The 13,919-nt window shown below is 39.2% G+C and overlaps 1 pseudogene across 1 annotated transcript; it reads right to left on the bottom strand.

Annotated features, from left to right (window-relative positions):
* Positions 1–1,260: 1,260 nt before the first annotated feature.
* LOC306653597 (serine/threonine-protein kinase 17A-like) lies at positions 1,261–2,845 on the bottom strand (annotated as a pseudogene). The gene has a single exon. The product of its transcript is annotated as a serine/threonine-protein kinase 17A-like (transcript).
* Positions 2,846–13,919: the final 11,074 nt, after the last annotated feature.

Raw genomic sequence — 13,919 nt, 5'->3', positions numbered from 1 at the left:
AGCTTTTATTCCCTCTTGGGTGAAGGTGTCAAAATATTTTTGTACCTTATATCGCAAATCTTTAAATGAACTATTGTCTCTTAGTTGTCTTTAGAAATGTAGTTAAGTGTACTTCTCAGTGTAGTAACATAAAAATTTCATAACATTAATTTAATTCTAAAATATTAAATGATGTAATTAAATTTTAATTAACTTGTCATATAAGTTTGTAAGAATCCATTATTGTAGAAAATTTTAGTTTGGAGAGCATCAGCTTAGTAAAATGTCTTTTTAAGTGTACTTTAAAGATTTCTTTATTTGGGAAACAAAGATACAATTAATAAAACAAGTTAGTACTAATCATCATAGTTGATTAAAACACAGTCATTGATGTTTTTATATTAACCGAATTTAGCTTTTATAGAGAAATTTTAAATCTGGAATAAGGTGGTATTTTAAAATAGCAGATATTGTTTAACCTAAATTGTATGAATCTTAATTTCTTTAAAATTAGTTTTTCTAAATAATAAAACAGCAGCCATAAGAAATTATTTTATTCGAATGAGAGTATATTGTTTTATTTATTTCCTATTTTATCCTTTGGAATTTTAGACCTTCTTTATATCAACTGAACTAAAAACCCATCTAATGTTTACATATATTTTACTTAAGAGTATCTGATATTTTTATATTTAGTAGATGATATTTTAGCATCCAATGATCTTTTAGCATTTCATCCTTTTAAATCAGCAACTATCTCATGAAACAGACTTAGATAATCTCATTTACTTTAAATTTAACTTACTTATTCTTAATTGTAAAAGTCAAAACATCAAACAAATATAAATATCAGTATTTATTGTCTTTCCTGATGAAGAAAATTGTTAGAAGCAGATGGATATAGATTTTGAATATTATAGGAATTAGCAATTTTATTATATGACCAGCTAGAAAAATGTGAATTAATAATTATAAAAAAGTATTCCTATTTGTTTACCCATTTAAATTAAACCTTATTAAATCATGTGAATTAAAGTTATTTGAATCCATTTTTATTTAATTTTAAATTGTGAGCATGCTCTTTGAACTATAAGTAAATTTGGATATCATGTAAATAAAACCATTGTGTGTACATATGTGTAAATCAGTGAAATAAACAAAAGGAAAATTTTTATAACTTTCTGGAAGTGGAGCTCCATAGTATGAACAAATACTTATCACAGCTTTGATTAAACCTGTTTAGGAATTTAAGATCTAACTAATTAAACTTTTTTTAATGTGATTTTGGCACTTTTACTTGGATTTTTAAAGAAAAGTGAATACAAACATCTTTGTACACAAATTCTCATTGTAGAGAAACAGGATGTAGAATTAAAAGGTGCAAACATCTCCCTTCTTAAAAATAACATTGAAACAGAGAACTTTACCTGTTAACCTCCACCTTGGCAACTTCTATAAATCTGGCTTGATTGATCTAACTTCCCAAGTTTAACAAAATTATTTTTGTTTTTATCAGTGATACTTTAATATCCACTTCTAGTACAAGTGCCATTTGACCAAAGGTCCATAAATAATATGAATGTTTTCAATATGGAAATCTTAAAGTTTTAAAGGGAAATGCTGCTCAGTAAATAAATTCTCCAGGAATTTCTTGGAGCAAAGGTTCTTCGCATTTAAATCGTTTGGAAATGACCTTTTGCTCCATTTTCTCTTCTTCAGACTGTCTGCATTGTCCTAAAGTATAGGAAGCAACTACGATTAACTCCTCTGTCACAAGCGATCCCTCAGTTTCTGGTTTCTCAGTATGGGCGTTGATTTCAGGCACAGAATCACCTTCTTGGAGGGCGTTTGCTTCTTCCAATGACCCTTTCATCCTGAAAGAAGGATCCTGAATACTGCTCTGTGTCAACCATGGGTGTTTTAGACCTTCTTCGGCAGTGGCTGGATCTTCAGGTTTCTTAACTAAAAGTCTCTTGATGAAATCAATAGCGGATTCAGACACAACACCAAATTCTTCTCAGAATAACTTAAATTCATCTGTGAGATGTTCAAGAATGTCTCCTGTTTATTATCGCCCAAGAAGGGTGGTATTCCTGTAAGCATGACGTGTGTCACCGCTCCAGTGCCCCGCCTATCTGTTGCCACGCTGAAAGGGTCATAAGTAAGGACTTCAGGAGCCACATATTCAGGAGTACTCATGATTTCTCAAAGTTCTTCACTGTTCTTCATTATTCTTGAAAGGCCAAAATCAACCATCTTAATGTCGCCCAATGGAGATTCACTTGTCAGCAGAATATTCTGAGGCTTCAAATGGAGATGAACTACATCATGAGTGTGTGAAAAGTGGACACCTTCTAAAATCTGTCTCATGAGTCTGAACATCTTGTTCTGTAAAAGCTTCTTCTCTGTCTGCAGCACACCGGTCACAGGTTGCACGTCCAGCAGCATATTCCAGAACCAAGATCATTTCTGACGGAGTTTCATAAACTTCGTGCAAGTTGATGACCCAAGGATTGTCTTGTTCTGGTTCAAGTACAGCGACCTCATGGATTATTTCCATCCGATAGTCTTGGCCTTTTCTTCTTTTTCTCATGAACTCGGCTGCAAATTCTTTTCCAGAATCTCTCTTTATACATCTCCTCACGACTGCAAACCACCCCTCGCAGCTCCCGGCCAGGGCGCAAGGCGTAGCTGTCCTGGAAGGCTCGGTACTTACTGCAGCACGCATCCCCGTCAGCAGCCCGGGTTCGTGCACCAAGGAGGAGCCCGCGGCCCGGCTCCCCCAGCGGGATCGTGGTGTGGGCCTCCTTCCTCTCCTGCGCTCAGCTCGCCCCGCAGCCGGGGTCACGGCCGCCTCCGCCTGCATGGTGGTGGTCTGCAGTCTCCAAACGCCCGCTTCCCCTGTGCGGAGCCTAACTAATTAAACTTTTATATGCTCTAAGCAGGTTTGAAGTCCAGCAATAACAAGAAAACTCAAAAGTATTTTGGGTTGCCTGCTTTTGTCCTAATGATTGTTATTCAGCCTTAAAATCATTCCTAAAAAGCAAAAAAAAAAAAAAAAAATCCATTAAAAAGCATAATTAGAGCGTCTTTTAACTTTAGAATTTTTCTCACTTAACTTTGGCTAAAAACAATCTGTTAGAGAATGAAAGAAAGTGTAAGGAATCCCACAAAAACCACGCAGGACACGGGATATCACATAAGGGAGTTTATTAAGCAAACAGAGTGTCTCTGTAAGGAGCAAAGTTAAATGTGTAACATTCTGTGTGCTGTGTAACTTGCAAAAAACAACTTGTTTACTCTGTTCTGTGTAACTTACAGAAAAACAACTTGTTACCTTGTGCTGTGTAACTTACAAAAAGTAACTTGAGTGCTCTGTGCTGTAATGAGGTAATGATGTGGTGTTGCCCCAAGATAAGATTGAGGTTGCCCCCAAGTTGGAGACATATGCAACTGACCCCGAGTAAGATAACTAACTTCCCTCGAACCAAGACCGGCTGGCAGAGTCTGATAAGAAGGATTTAAAAGGACTCAGGATGAGCCCAGCTCCAGTCCCCGTTTTACACCAATGACGCCAGTGTTGCGCCAAGCCCGAAGGGGACTCACTGACTTGCTCGTTGCTTGCTGGAACATGCATCATCCAGACCGTGACCAAGATGTCCCTGTGGAAGTGACAGCGGAGCTGCCCGTGTGCATCCTGCCTGAGACGTTTCCGCTGGGCCTGCCTGCCGGGACCTCGCCGCCCTCCTTCGCCTTCCAACCGTCCTCACGATCAGGACTCCTACCGGAGGGAGCTCCCCAGCGAGACCTCCTGAGCTGTCTTCCTGACTGACCTCTGGGTGTTGCTGCCCTTCCACTCAAGATACGTCACACAGGACCCTTAGGAACGGGTCTCAGTAAGGAGTGAGTCTTGTTTTGTTTTGTTTTTTGATTTATTTTATTGTAAACAAATGGGATACATGTTGTTTCTCTGTACATGGAGTAACGCCTACCACTTGTGTAATCATACATTTACATAGGGTAATGTTGTTTGATTCATTCTGTTATTTTTCCCTTCCCCCCACCCCTCCCACTCCTCTTTTCCCTCTATACAGTCCTTCCTTCCTCCATACTTGCCCCCCTCCCTAACCCTAACTCTAACACTAACACTAACCCTACCCTCCCCCCATCATATGTCATCATCCACTTATTAGCGATATCATTCGTCCTTTGGCTTTTTGAAATTGGCTTATCTCACTTAGCATGATATTCTCCAATTTCATCCATTTGCCTGCAAATGCCATAATTTTATCATTCTTTATGGCTGAGTAATATTCCATTGTATATATATACCACAGTTTCTTTATCCATTCATCAATTGAAGGACACCTAGGTTGGTTCCACAGTCTGGCTATTGTGAATCGAGCAGCTATGAACATTGATGTGGCTGTATCTCTGTAGTATGCTCATTTTAAGTCCTTTGGGTATAGGCCAAGCAGTGGGATAGCTGGGTCAAATGGTAGGTCCATTCCAAGTTTTCTAAGGAATCTCCACACTGCTTTCCAGAGTGGCTGCACTAATTTGCAGTCCCACCAGCAATGTATGAGTGTACCTTTTTCCCCAGATCGTAGGAGTGAGTCTTGTTTATTCAGGGCTTATAATTTAGTGATTAAGTTATGTGTGATATTGGTGTGACTAAAAGTTAGAATAACTATAAATAATTGTGTGATCAGCATCAAATAAAAGCCAATTGATTTTGGACCAAATTTACTCTCATTGACTCCTCCTTGCCGCTTGTGACAGTCTCCCTGCAGGGTAAGAGAGAAAATGAGAGGAAAAGAAAGGGAAAGAGAAAGGGCACACGCTAGAGAGAGTGGAAAAGTGAGGAGGAGAAAGAAAGTGAGTGGGGGAGAGAAAAAAAGATGGCGGGTAGCTACCCTGAGGCAGTTGAATTCTGCTGGGCTAAGAGGGGACCAATATCGGAGAAGGACACTTGCAAGCTGACTGATGAACCAATAGCTAGCCAGGATGTTCACAGACTGACAAGTGGTTGGGAGGCGGGGAAAATGGCTGCGCTGGAAAGGGCGGGGAAGCAGCTTTGTATTACAGAAAGCGCTGGTGAAAACTGAACTGCAGCTGTTAACAGAGACAACATGGCGCTAGAGTTAGCCAAGATAAGTGAAGCTACTTATTTTATTTGTTTTATTTTTTCCAACAAGTTGCCAATCAGGGAATAGAAGACTGTGGCTAAGATTTTAATTTCCCTTGCTTCTCGTGCTGTAGAATTAAGTGGAATTAGCTTTCAAGCACAGGGGAGCAGGGAGGAGGGGTAGAAATGAGCCCAGGAAGGCCATGCAGTTCCGCCGAGTTTTTAGACTCCTTACAGCCAGTGCCATGGCGCCATTTCTCCTCTTATCTTGGTGGCCTGGCCCTGAGGGGCTCTGCCTGGGCAGGAACCAGTCATGCTCTCTAGGAGCAGGCAGCATTCTGTGAGCTTTCCCTGTGGCACCAGAGAGTCCTCTCTGCCACCTCCCATACTCCGCACCCAGGATCAGAAACCATGCCATTTCTGCAGGTGGGAACATACATATTTAAACTATGAATCCTGGTCATTGAATTTCCCCTTCTTTTGGCTTAACATGTTCCCTGTAGACAAAGAGGTCCTACAAGGTGGACATTCCTGCCTACTAGGTCTAAAACTTTTTTTTTTAATTTATTTATTTATTTTTTTCTTTTTCTATTTTATTTATTTATTTATTTTATTGTAAACAAATGGGACACATGCTGTTTCTCTGTTTGTACATGGCGTAAAGGCATACCATTTGTGTAATCATACTTTTAACAGCATTTCTAAGTCCTGTGATCAAATCTAACCTAAGTCCACAACCCAATATCTTGGTCCAAATACAAGGAAGTCTCTATTAAAGTCCAGATTCTTTCTACATTTTAAATGGGTCCTGGGCACGTTAGCTGAAATACAGCCCACATGCAGATCCTTGCCTCGTTTTTCCTAAGTACGCAAATCAAGTGATTCTTCCAGAAAACTACAAACTTCCTGAATTGCCTCTAAGAATTTAGCAAGATGAGCTCATTTTACAGACATTCCCCTTATTATAGTTTTCAAGATAGCTAAGTAAATTTCTTTCTCTATAGAGAGTGAATTCCCCATGCTGAATTTCACGCTACAAAAAATTCCTCTCTCCCTCTCAATAAGCTATTCACATGCGCACGCTTTCCACGAGAGAGGACCGACACCCACCTGTTATCTACTTCTGAATTTTTCTTGAACTGTCCCTGTCAAGGCACCAGTTATTGCTGCATGTCCCACGTGGACAAGGAAAAGGCTTCCTGTCAGAGGGATGGACTGGCTGTGACCTAATTGCTAAGACATTTATTTAATAAAAAAATGGCAAGAGTCAGAATTATCTTTAGAATGGGGGCTTGCTGGGTTGAGCCATTCATAAGGGTCTGGCTCTAACAAAAATTGAGAAGCCCACGTTTTCTTTATTTATAGCAATACAGATTAAAGGGGGACCAGTAGGGGCTTCTTCCATGAGAAACAGGATGGAATGGAGTTAAGCAAGCCATTTTGCTTTAGCGGGTCATTGGCACATCTAGGGCCTGCAAATTCTGGCAGTGAACCACTGTACAGAAACCACAAACTCCAGAAAATCTGGAACAATTTCTCATGCTTGTCAGTTCCTGAGAGCCAGATTCCTATGTCTGATAGCTCAGTCAAGCCTGCCTGTGGATGGTAAAATTCTCCAGAAGTGGTGGTGGATATACTCTGGATTGGTCTCCAAGAACTGATAAGAGACAACCGTGTCAGAATTCATGTGTTGTGGGGCACAACTTAAGAACAGACCAATCATCACTGAGAAGTCCAAATTTGAGAGTCTTTATTAGCTGGCTGTCTGACTGTCCCACACAATGCCCCAAAAATAACTATTGGGAAAACAACCCCAACCATAGGGTTGCAGGAGCTTTATACTATGGTACATAGTACCATAGTCAGTACATCAATCATAAATGGCTTTTGCTATGTTTCAAAACTACAACCTAACATCATGGGATGAAATCACAAACAAAGGGAAGTGGATCAAAATGACCTTACTTAGGTATAAGTTAAAGAATGGTTACTAACATCCACACAATAACTGTTGACATGGTACATTGTTTAGGAAAAATAAGAATCAAAAAGAGAACAATTTTTCATTATACAAGAATTGCCATTTTGTGTTGCCAAACATGTCATGCTAAGCAACTGATTATGGGTACAGAGGTGGGGTGCATGGAAGATGCTCAGCAAATGTTGACGGATACAGAGGTGGGGTGTTCCCATGGGAGAAGCTTTGCCTACATAACATGGAGTCTCAAGGTAAAATGGAGTCTGCTTAGTCATTGTCCATATAGCCTGGCCTATATCTTTTCCATGGAGTCAAATCTGTCAGCCCATCACATTCCCCACTGGTTTTATGTACATATTAAAATCATTGATTCATTACCACTGCAGAGGTGATTGTAGTGGGTGCATAACAGCATTAGTTTAACAGATTGGATTCTGTCTCTAACATATTTAGTTAAATAGTTTATCATGCATGGCCTGATTAAAAGCCCCAGCATAACTAGGATGACAGGTCCCACCACTGAGGTTATTAGAGTAGTTAACCAGGGGGACCAAGAGAACAGATTTTGGTACCATTTCCCTCAGGTTTTTGGCTTTTACTCCCTTTTTAAAATAGCAAACCAGCATATCGACACCTTTTTTGAGAGCAGATTGCTCACTGTCAGGCGTCTATCATCCACCATTTGCCTGCATCTCGCCTGTCCATCGCCTGCCTTACCCCATCCATCACCCAACGCTCGAGATTCACCTCCCGATCGTCCAACAGCTGCCAGCAGACTGAACACAGACCACCAGTGGAGAACCAGCTGCCTGCTGCTGCCTGGAAGTTCACTGTTACAGTACCTGCACGTTTGATTACACGTGACTGCCGCCATTTTAAGACAACAGCCAGGCCCTGTAGGACCCCTGGCCGGACTGACTGAGTCCCGTCTCCAGGATCCCTCAGCGCGACTGATCACTCCCTGCCTCTGGGGCCCTCACAACAACCGACTGCCCACTGCTGCCAGGACCCCCAGACCAACTGACTGTGCCCTATCACCAGGAACCCAGACCAACTGATTGCACCCGGCCTCCTGGATCCCACAACCACACCAAACACACCCGACCTCCAGGACCACTGCCAGACCAACTGCATCCTGTCTCCAGGACCTCCAGCTGACAACATCCACCCCTGAGCTGCAGCTCCCAATTTGCCAACACATTTGGAAGCCAGAGCAGCCATCTTGGATAATCCTGGAAGCTGTCGCTCCGATCTTCAGGTGGGGCAAATCCCATCCTGAGATGCCTGATGGAGGCTTGAAGCTCATTGTCAGGTACCTCTTATACATCAGGCTACTGAACACTGGGAGGTTTCATTAGTATATGACTATTTTACAGTAGATTTTCTTTTTTCTCCTTTTTTAAAAAAAATATTTAAGTTTTTATTTCTTTACCTTTCTTGCTTTCTTTTCCTTCTGTTTACTTGTTCCCTCAGAGTCACTTTCTCCCTTATTTACATGATGTTAATAGCCCCATAGGGGCTATTTGGTCTAGGATTGCACAGTGTCTGATTTGGACACTGCTAATATTGATCTTCCCTTAAAGAAAGGGTTTTGGAAACCTATAGGGCCACTATAAGCCTATAGGGGGAAATCTGCAATACCCCAGATCTGCAGCACTAGAGGGGAAGATACATGAACAACATGAAAAAACAAGGGAAGAAAATGATCCAAACAAATCTAGATTTCATAGTAATAGAATCCAATGATAGTATGTTAGAAGAAATGTCAGAAAAGGACTTCAGATTATACATGATTAAGATGATTCGTGAAGCAAAGGATGAGATAAAGAGCAAATGCAGGAAATGAATGATAATACCAATAAGCTGAAAGAGCACCTGCAGGAAGCAAAAGATCATTTCAACAAAGAGATAGAGATTCTCAAAAAAAACCAAATGGAAATCCTTGAAATGAAGGAGACAATAAACCAAATAAAAAACTCAATGGAAAGCATCACCAACAGACTAGACCACTTGGAAGACAGAACCTCAGACAATGAAGACAAAATATTTAATCTTGAAAATAAAGTTGCCCAAACAGAGAAGATGGTAAGAAATCATGAACAGAATCTCCAAGAACTATGGGACACCATGAAAAACCAAATTTAAGAATTATTGGGATTGAGGAAGGCACAGAGATACAAACCAAAGGAATGAACAACCTATTCAATGAAATAATATCAGAAAATTTCCCAAACCTGAAGAATGAAATGGAAAATCAAATACAAGAGGCTTACAGAACACCAAATGCACAAAATCACAACAGATCCACACCAAGGCACATTATAATGAAAATGCCTAACATTCAAAATAAAGATAGGATTTTGAAAGCCCGCGAGAGAAAAGCATCAGATTACATATGGGGGAGACCAATACGGATAGCAGCCAACTTCTCAACCCAGACTCTAAAAGCTAGAAGGGCCTGGAACAACATATTTCAAGCTCTGAAAGAACATGGTTGCCAACCAAGAATCCTGTACCCTGCAAAACTAACCTGCAGATTTGAAGATGAAATAAAATCCTTCCACGATAAACAAAAGTTAAAAGAATTTACAAATAGAAAGCCTGCACTACAGAATGTTCTCAACAAAATATCCATGAGGAGGAAATGAAAAACAACAATGGAGGTCACCAAAGGGAGGAACTACCTTAGAGAAAAACCACTCAAAGGAGAAACCAAGCCAACTTAAAAACCAAAAATATGCCAAATGACTGGGAATACAAATCATTTCTCAATAATAACCCTGAACGTTAATGGCCTAAACTCATCAATCAAAAGACATAGACTGGCAGATTGGATTAAAAAGAAAGACCCAACAATATGCTGCCTGCAAGAGACTCATCTCATAGAAAAAGACATCCACAGACTAAAGGTGAAAGGATGGGAAAAAACCTACCACCCACATGGACCCAGTAAAAAAGCAGGGGTTTCCATCCTTATCTCAGATAAAGTGGACTTCAAGCCAAAGTTAATCAGAAGGAATAAAGAAGGACATTTCATACTGCTTAAGGGAACCATAAATCAGGAAGACATAACGATAGTAAATATTTATGCCCCAAACAATGGTGCATCCCTGCACATCAAACAAATCCTTCTCAATTTCAAGAATCACATAGACCACAACACAATAATTCTGGGCGACTTTAACACACCACTGTCACCACTAGATAGATCTTCCAAACCACATCCAACAAAAGAAACCATAGAACTCATTAACACAATCAATAACCTAGACTTAATAGACATATATAGAATATTCCATCCATCAACGAGCGGATACACTTTCTTCAAAGCAGCACATGGAACCTTCTTGAAAATAGACCATATGTTATGCCACAAAGCAGCCCTTAGGAAATGCAAGAAAATAGAGAAACTGCCTTGTGTTCTATCAGATCATAATGGACTGAGAGTGGAAATCAATGACAAAGTAAAAAAAGGAAATTACTCCAACACTTGGAGATTAAATAATATGCTATTGAATGAAACATGGATAACAAAAAACATCAGGGAGGAGTTTAAAAATTCTTAGAGGTCAATGAGAATGATGATACAACATATCAAAGTCTCTGGGACACTATGAAAGCGGTACTAAGAGGAAAATTCATTGCATGGAGCGCATTTCAGAAAAGAATGAAAAGTCAACAATTAAATGACCTAACATTACAGCTCAAAGCCCTAGAAAAAGAACAGAATAGCAGCAAAAGTAGTAGAAGACAAGAAATAGTTAAAATCAGAGTTGAAATCAACGAAATTGAAACAAAAGAAACTATTCAAAAAATTGACAAAACAAAAAGTTGGTTCTTTGAGAAAGTAAACAAAATAGACAAACCCTTAGCCACACTAACAAAGAGGAGAGAGAAGACTCAAATTACTAAAATACATGATGCAAAAGGAAATATCACAACAGACACCACTGAGATACAGAACATAATGAGAAGCTACTTTCAAAATCTGTATTCCAACAAAATAGAAAGTACCGAAGACATTGACAAATTTCTAGAGACATATGCTCCTCCCAAACTGAAACAGGAGGACATACACAATTTAAACAGATCAATATCAAGCAATGAAATAGAAGAAGCCATTAAAAATCTACCATCCAAGAAAAGCCCAGGACCAGACGGATTCTCAGCCGAGTTCTATAAGACCTTCAAAGAAGAACTCATTCCAATACTTCTCAAAGTATTCCATAAAATAGAAGAGGAGGGAACCCTACCAAACTCATTCTATGAAGCTAACATCACCCTCATACCCAAACCAGGAAAAGACTCATCAAGGAAAGAAAATTTTAGACCAATATCCTTGATGAATATAGATGCTAAGATCCTTAACAAAATATTGGCAAACCGTACCCAAAAACATATTAAGAAAATTGTACACCACTATCAAATGGGGTTCATCCCTGGACTGCAAGGATGATTTAACATCTGTAAATCAATAAACGTAATCCATCATGTCAATAGACTTAAGGATAAGAATCATATGGTTATTTCAATTGATGTAGAAAAAGCATTTGACAATATACAACACCCCTTCATGCTGAAAACACTAGAAAAAATAGGGATAGTAGGAACATACCTGAACATTGTAAAGGCTATTTATGCTAAGCCCATGGCCAACATCATTCTTAATGGAGAAAAACTGAAACCATTCCCTTTAAAAATGGGAACAAGACAGGGATGTCCTCTTTCACCACTTCTATTTAACATTGTCCTCGAAACTCTAGCCAAAGCAATTAGGCAGACTAAAGAAATTAAAGGGATACGAATAGGAAAAGAGGAACTTAAGCTGTCACTATTTGGGGATGACATGATTCTATATTTAGAGGATTCAAAAACTCCTCCAGAAAACTTCTAGACCTCATCACTGAATTCAGCAAAATAGCAGGCTATAAAATCAACACCCATAAATCTACACCATTTTTATACGCAAGCGATGAAACAGCTGAAAGGGAAATGAGGAAAACAACTCCATTTGCAATAGCCTCAAAAAAATAAAATACTTGGGATTCAATCTAACCAAAGAGGTAAAAGATCTCTACAATGAAAACTACAAAACACTGAAGAAAGAAATTAAGGAAGACCTTAGAAGATGGAAAGATCTCCCATGTTCTTGGATAAGCAGAATTAATATTGTCAAAATGGCCATACTACCAAAAGTGCTCTACAGATTCAATGCAATTCCAGTTAAAATACCAATGATGTACCTCACAGAAATAGAGCAAGCAATCATGAAATTCATCTGGAAGAATAAGAAACCCAGAATAGCTAAAGCAATCCTTAGCAGGAAGAATGAAACAGGGGGTATCACAATACCAGAACTTCAACTATACTACAAAACAATAGTAACAAAAACAGCATGGTATTGGCACCAAAATAGACAGGTAGATCAATGGTACAGAATAGAGGACATGGACACAAACTCAAATAAATACAATTTTCTCATACTAGACAAAGGTGCCAAAAATATGCAATGGAGAAAAGATAGCCTCTTCAACAAATGGTGCTGGGAAAACTGGAAATCCATATGCAACAGAATGAAACTAAACCTCTATCTCTCACCCTGCACAAAACTCAACTCACCATGGATCAAGGACCTTGAAATCAGACCAGAGACCCTGCATCTGATAGAAGAAAAAGTAGGTCCAAATCTTCACCTTGTTGGCTTAGGATCAGACTTCCTCATCAGGACTCCCATAGCACAAGAAATGAAAGCAAGAATCAATTACTGGGATAGATTCAAACTAAATAGCTTTCTCTCAGCAAAGGAAACTATCAGCAATGCGAAGAGAGAGCCTACAGAGTGGGAGAATATCTTTGCCACTCATACTTCAGATAGAGCACTAATTTCCAGAATATATAAAGAACTCAAAAAACTCTACACCAAGAATACAAATAACCCAATCAACAAATGGGCTAAGGAAATGAACAGACACTTCACAGAAGAAGATGTACAAGCAAACAACAGATATATGAAAAAATGTTCACCATCTTTAGTAATAAGAGAAATGCAAATCAAAACTACACTAAGATTCCATCTCACCCCAATTAGAATGGCGATTATCAAGAACACAAGCAAGAATAGGTGTTGGAGAGGATGTGGGGAAATGGTACACTCATACATTGCTGGTGGGACTGCAAATTAGTGCAGCCACTCTGGAAAGCAGTGTGGAGATTCCTTAGAAAACTTGGAATGGACCTACCATTTGACCCAGCTATCCCACTCCTCAGCCTATACCCAAAGGACTTAAAATCAGCACACTACAGAGATACAGCCACATCAATGTTCATAGCGGCTCAATTCACAATAGCCAGACTATGGAACCAACCTAGATGCCCTTCAATTGATGAATGGATAAAGAAACTGTGGTGTATATGTACAATGGAATATTACTCAGCTATAAAGAATAATAAAATTATGGCATTTGCAGGCAAATGGATGAAATTGGAGAATATCATGTTAAGTGAGATAAGTCAATCTCAAAAATCCAAAAGAGGAATGATCTCACTGATAAGCGGATGATGACACTTAATGGGGAGTGGGAGGGGGGCAAGAATGGAGGAAGGAGGGACTGTATAGAGGGAAAAGAGAGGTGGGAGGGGTGGGGGAAGGAAAAAATAATGGAATGAATCAAACATCATTACTCTTGTAGATTTATGAATATGCAAATGGTATGCTGTTACTCCATGTACAAACAGAAACAACATGTATCCCATTTGTTTCCAATAAAAATAAATTTAAAAAAAGATATTAAAAAAATTAAAAAAATAAAAATAGCAAAATTAACCCTTTTCTGT

Source organism: Sciurus vulgaris (genome assembly GCF_902686455.1).
Source record: "Sciurus vulgaris genome assembly, chromosome: 2".
Taxonomy (NCBI): domain Eukaryota; kingdom Metazoa; phylum Chordata; class Mammalia; order Rodentia; family Sciuridae; genus Sciurus; species Sciurus vulgaris.
This window is presented reverse-complemented; position numbering and strand designations above follow the sequence as displayed.